Below are 6,398 nucleotides of genomic sequence, written 5' to 3' on the forward strand. Positions count from 1 at the left end.
CTGTCTCCTCCCCCCAACATTAGACAGTTAAAAAGCCCCCAGTACTTTCCTTTCCATGGGGAGAGCAGCCAGCTGTCCCCATGCGTTTCCCCTCATACTGTGCGAAGAAAACCCCTTTAAAAGGGGTACATTAGTCAAATCGTAGATGTCTAACTGCAAAGAAAAAATGTTTTTTACTCTCTCATGAGCGGCTTTTATATCTTACGATGTGTTAATGCGTTTGGACATGTATCATTGGGGAGGGAATTGTTTAAACACACTTCGATCTTTTCAAGCATTGCTGTGGTCATCGCAAATTTCTGCAGGAAGGGTGAGGGTTTCAGAAAATTGTTTTTGGCTTTTGTGCTTTGGTCAAGGTGGGGACTTTGATGCGCTGCCAGGTTTGGTGGGCAAGTACTTGGTATGCCAAAGGGCTTTTTCCCCTGCACGCGCTTCTTTTCGTAAAAAAAGTCATGGGGTTTTTGAGCATCATCTGGATGTCGGCTTTGAGATGTCCCTCCATTTTTGTGGGCTTTTAAAATTTCATGTCCAGAAATCGCCGCAAAAAAAACTGTGGGGGTCGGCTTTTTTTCCTGGGAGTGAATCATATTTAAGAAATTTTTTCAGGGATCGGCGACCCCCGTTTGGGGGGTCCTTTTTTTTTTCTACCCCGGCCAAAATTTTCCCCTCTGAGGATCGCGGGGGATAGGTGACATGGGGTAGATGGCACTTCTAGTCAAAAACATTGTTTTTTTGCGCCACCCTTCCATTTTTGTTTTAATTATAACTAGGTAGGGCTAAAAAATGGGTAGTTCAAAACGTGGTAGTAAAAGTGGCGATTAAAATCGTATTTTAAAAAAAAGGGAAATTTGAAAAGTGGCGAATTTTTACATTGTTTTTTATCATAGGACCCAAAAACGATTTGAAACCCATTTTTAAAACTGGGAACTTTTTTTTTTTCCTCTCTCCCCTCTTAAAAACGGTAGAAAAGAGAAAAAGGCAGATTTTATTTAGACATTTTTTTTTCGTTGTTTCACCAGTTTATAACAGCTTTTCCCATGAAGTAACAAATAATTTTTTCGACCCCCCGGAAGTTTTGCGACCCCCTTGGGGGGGCGCCCCCAGTTTAAAAATCATGTTTAGAGTTCTATGGGGGGGGAAAGTCTCCATGCTCTGGTTCTAGGGACATGTCCCTGTTTGAGTCTTTCTGGGGCTTTTTTCCATGCTTTAGAGTCTCTACTGGGAATGTCTCCCTGCTTTTTGTCTCGGGGCATGTCCCCTGCTTTAATGTCTCTGGGCATGCTCCCTCTTTAATGTCTTACTGGGGCATGTCCCTCTTTTTGCTCTAGGGGGCATTCCCAGCTTTAGAGCTTACGGGATGTCTCCCTGCTTACATCTCTACGGGGCTGTCTCCTGCTTTAAAGTCTCATGGGGAAAGTCTCCATGCTCGTTTCTTACTGGGACTGTCCCAGTTTTTGAGTTTTTACTGGGGACTTTTCGCCTGCCTTTTTTCTCTGGGGCATTCCCATGCTTTAGAGTCTCACTGGGGAATTCTCCATGTCTGTTTTCTATGGGGCATGTCTCCATGCTTTTGGTCTCCACTGGGACATGTTCCATGCTTTAGAGTCCTACTGGGACATGTCTCCATGCTTTAAGTTCCACTGGGCAGTCCCATGTTTGAGCCTATGGGGCATTCTCCCTGCCTGTTTGTTATGGGGGAAGTCTCCATGCTTTAGGTCTCACTGGGACTGCCCCCAGCTCTGTTTCTTACTGGGACTTTTCTCCGCTTTTAAATCTCCACTGGGAATGCCAGCTTTAGAGTCTTCTGGGGGCATGTTCCCTGCTTTAAGTTCTACTGGGACAGCTCCCTGCTCTGTTTGTTTGGACTGTCCCATGCTTTGAGTCTTAGGGACATTCTCCATGCTTTTTCTCTACTGGGGGCAGTCTCCATCTTTAAGTTCTACTGGGACATGTTCCCTGCTCTGTTTCACTGGGGGAAAGTCTCCCTGCTTAGTGTCTCTACTGGGGGCATGTCCCATGCTCTGGTCTTACAGGGACATGCTCCTGCTCTGTTTTTCCCACTGGGGGCAGTCTCATGCTTGGTCTCCAGGGGCAAAGTTCCTGCTCTGTTTCCTTACTGGGACATGTCTCCATGCTTTAGTGTCTCTACTGGGACATGTCTCCATGCTTTAGAGTCTCTACTGGACATGTCTCCATGCTCTGTGTCTTACTGGGCATGTCTCCATGCTTTAGAGTCTCTACTGGGACATGTCTCCATGCTTTAGAGTCTCTACTGGGACATGTCTCCATGCTTTAATGTCTCTGGGACATGTCTCCATGCTTTAATGTCTCTGGGACATGTCTCATGCTTTAATGTCTCTACTGGGACATGTCTCCATGCTTTAATGTCTCTACTGGGACATGTCTCCATGCTTTAGAGTCTCTACTGGGACATGTCTCCATGCTTTACAGTCTCTACTGGGACATGTCTCCATGCTTTAATGTCTCTACTGGGACATGTCTCCATGCTCTGTTTCTCTACTGGGACATGTCTCCATGCTTTAGAGTCTCTACTGGGACATGTCGCCATGCTCTGTTTCTCTACTGGGACATGTCTCCATGCTTTAGAGTCTCTACTGGGACATGTCTCCATGCTCTGTTTCTCTACTGGGACATGTCTCCATGCTTTAGAGTCTCCACTGGGACATGTCTCCATGCTTTAGAGTCTCTACTGGGACATGTCTCCATGCTTTAGAGTCTCCACTGGGACATGTCTCCATGCTTTAGAGTCTCTACTGGGACATGTCTCCATGCTCTGTTTGTCTACTGGGACATGTCTCCATGCTTTAGAGTCTCTACTGGGACATGTCTCCATGCTCTGTTTCTCTACTGGGACATGTCTCCATGCTTTAGAGTCTCCACTGGGACATGTCTCCATGCTTTAGAGTCTCTACTGGGACATGTCTCCATGCTTTAGAGTCTCTACTGGGACATGTCTCCATGCTCTGTTTGTCTACTGGGACATGTCTCCATGCTTTAGAGTCTCTACTGGGACATGTCTCCATGCTCTGTTTCTCTACTGGGACATGTCTCCATGCTTTAGAGTCTCTACTGGGACATGTCTCCATGCTCTGTTTCTCTACTGGGACATGTCTCCATGCTTTAGAGTGTCCACTGGGACATGTCTCCATGCTTTAGAGTCTCTACTGAGACATGTCTCCATGCTTTAGAGTCTCCACTGGGACATGTCTCCATGCTTTAGAGTCTCTACTGGGACATGTCTCCATGCTCTGTTTCTCTACTGGGACATGTCTCCATGCTTTAGAGTCTCTACTGGGACATGTCTCCATGCTCTGTTTCTCTACTGGGACATGTCTCCATGCTTTAGAGTCTCTACTGGGACATGTCTCCATGCTTTAGAGTCTCTACTGGGACATGTCTCCATGCTTTAATGTCTCTGGGACATGTCTCCATGCTTTAGTGTCTCTACTGGGACATGTCTCCATGCTTTAATGTCTCTACTGGGACATGTCTCCATGCTCTGTTTCTCTACTGGGACATGTCTCCATGCTTTAGAGTCTCTACTGGGACATGTCTCCATGCTTTAATGTCTCTGGGACATGTCTCCATGCTTTAGTGTCTCTACTGGGACATGTCTCCATGCTTTAGTGTCTCTACTGGGACATGTCTCCATGCTTTAATGTCTCTACTGGGACATGTCTCCATGCTCTGTGTCTCTACTGGGACATGTCTCCATGCTTTAATGTCTCTACTGGGACATGTCTCCATGCTCTGTTTCTCTACTGGGACATGTCTCCATGCTTTAGAGTCTCTACTGGGACATGTCTCCATGCTTTAATGTCTCTGGGACATGTCTCCATGCTTTAGTGTCTCTACTGGGACATGTCTCCATGCTTTAGTGTCTCTACTGGGACATGTCTCCATGCTTTAGTGTCTCTACTGGGACATGTCTCCATGCTTTAATGTCTCTACTGGGACATGTCTCCATGCTCTGTGTCTCTACTGGGACATGTCTCCATGAGTGTTCTGTAGTGATGTCACTATGTTCCTGGAGAGAACGGAGTCCACAGCCGGGTGTTTATAAATACTTTATTCACCTTTACAGGGTTTTTTATTTTATATAAAACAGAAGGACAGAATAAAAGAAGGGGGGGCAGTCTGACATGAAATGTAACGCTCACTTCCTGTTTGTGGACAAAATGAATACCTGACAAACAAACAAACAAACAAACAGACAAAAACTATTTTCTGCTCCAAAGGTTTCTGTGAAATGAGCAGTAAAAAAATCGGAGTTTTGAGATCAGTGTTTTGTAAATAAGCCCCGCCCCCAAACTGTGATTGTCCAATCATATCGCAGCAACACCGACCACAACTAGCTTAGCTCCAGTCTGTGAGCATGATGCTAACAGCAGGCTTAAGTTACTTTAAGACATCTTATCGGAGATTAAAGTTGTACATTTCCGATAAACACTTTTTCTCACGAAGCACATCGGGCTGGTTTAATGTGCAAAGCGAACCGATGCCGTTCCTTGACAATAAGAAAATGCTTATTGGTTTTTTTACTCGGGTTATTTTGTGACTTGTCCCCTTTAGCTCTGTACATTTGATTTAAAATGGCGCTCATACTTGGTTGTTGAAATTTCATTTCATTTTTACTGTTTTTGAGATGCAGAGAAACCTTGGAGGAGCAGAAAACTGTGGAGGTGCGGTCACATGACAGAAGCAGAATCAGAAAACTAAAAACTGGATTTCCTGTTCGGAGAGTTTGGGTTACCCCGGTTGAACTTCAGCCGGAGGGAAACTGAACCCTGGGTCTGAAATGTTTTATCTGGTTTTCTTTACAATATAATTACAGTTTCTGTGACCGCACCTGAAGACAAAACAAAGAACATCCACATGTTTATCTCCTTACCAACCAACAAACAGAAACCAAATAAACGACAGTCTGAGCTTCATTTGGCAGGTTTGATGTAAACAGAGAGAGTCGCTGAAACAGAAACACAAGAAGCTTCCTCACTGAGGGACTTCTGGGAGTTTGAGTGTGAAACTGTAAATATGAGAGTTTGTGGGAGCTCAGGGTTCCTTTTTATTCACTGACGGCCAAATGTTAAAGTTTCTCTTTGTCAGCTTTCTCTCCCACTCTAGGAATCCTGAACCTCGAGCAGTTTGTTAAAAACCTTCGTCGTTTAGTTTTGGAAATGGCGACAGCCGGTACTGGTGTTGCTGGTTCTTGAGTTATTCTGGTCTCTCGGATCGACAGGTGGATTCATCTGGGATTTAGCTGTAAAAACACACGGAGCACCTGCCTGACCTCAAACTCCTGAACCTCGTCCGCACAACGGGAACGTTCAGAGAGGAACTCTGACGCTGGAGCGTTTAACGTAGGCTTTAAGGCTGGATTGTTGGTGTTTCAGACGTTTGTTATTTCACACGGATTTATACCTCTGCTAACGAGGTTAGTTAATTGGTTTCAGTAGTCCAGGTTTGCTGGAGTGGAAATAGTTCACACCAAAATGAGTGATCGGCCCTGCATGATGCCGGGTTGAATTCTCCAGAACTGGATTTAGTTTTGTTTCAAAAGGACCAGCGCTTTAGCTTCAACACCTGATTAGTTTAGACTCAGGTTAACTCGTGTCTTGTCAGGTTTTCAGCCCCTCTTCCGAGCGAGTCTCCTCACCGGTCTGAACGAGGACAGGACGTGAGGCCAGGCTTGAGAGCACCTAACAGGACTGGAGACAAGAGTGTGTAGTTGTTGCTGTAAGGAACACACTAGGCGTCGCGGGCCGAGACCGGACGAACACTGGAGACCCCGTTCGAGAGCACCAAACATGGACTACAGGCTCCGCATCAGCCCCGGCTAGCTTAGCTTAGCACCTAAAACCCAACGAGCTGAACTGTAAATCCTTTCTTTCCTTGGTAGACAGGATCACACAGGACGGGAACACACTATTACTTCAAGGAGTCGTAAGAAAGCCGGTTCTGTTTCTGTTCCTTTCCTAAAACCAGTTGACTGAATAAACCTAAACTGCTAGAACATCTCATCAGCTTCTTTCTGACCCTGGAAGATGGCCTCCCATTCTTTACCCGTCTTATTCATCTCTGATCGGCTTGGTCGTCGGAGAAATGGTCAACAGTTCTTTGTCTTTCTGCCCGGTCCACCTTCTATTGGAGTTTTAAGACTTAGAAGAACCACATCTGGGACACCCTGATCTTTGTCCATCTGGGTCTCTTTGATTCCTACCGTTGTAGCTTTGAGTACAAGCGCTTTTCTGATGGACTGTTAAGGGAGACTTCACCTAAAAGCCTCTAAAAGTGAAGGAAGAATTAACACGGAGAAGTCTTGATGAGTCTCAGTCAGCTTGTGGGTCGGCCGTTTATCGGACGTGTTTTTATTTAAG

The sequence above is a fragment of the Eleginops maclovinus genome, chromosome 10 (genome assembly GCF_036324505.1).
Source record: "Eleginops maclovinus isolate JMC-PN-2008 ecotype Puerto Natales chromosome 10, JC_Emac_rtc_rv5, whole genome shotgun sequence".
Taxonomy (NCBI): domain Eukaryota; kingdom Metazoa; phylum Chordata; class Actinopteri; order Perciformes; family Eleginopidae; genus Eleginops; species Eleginops maclovinus.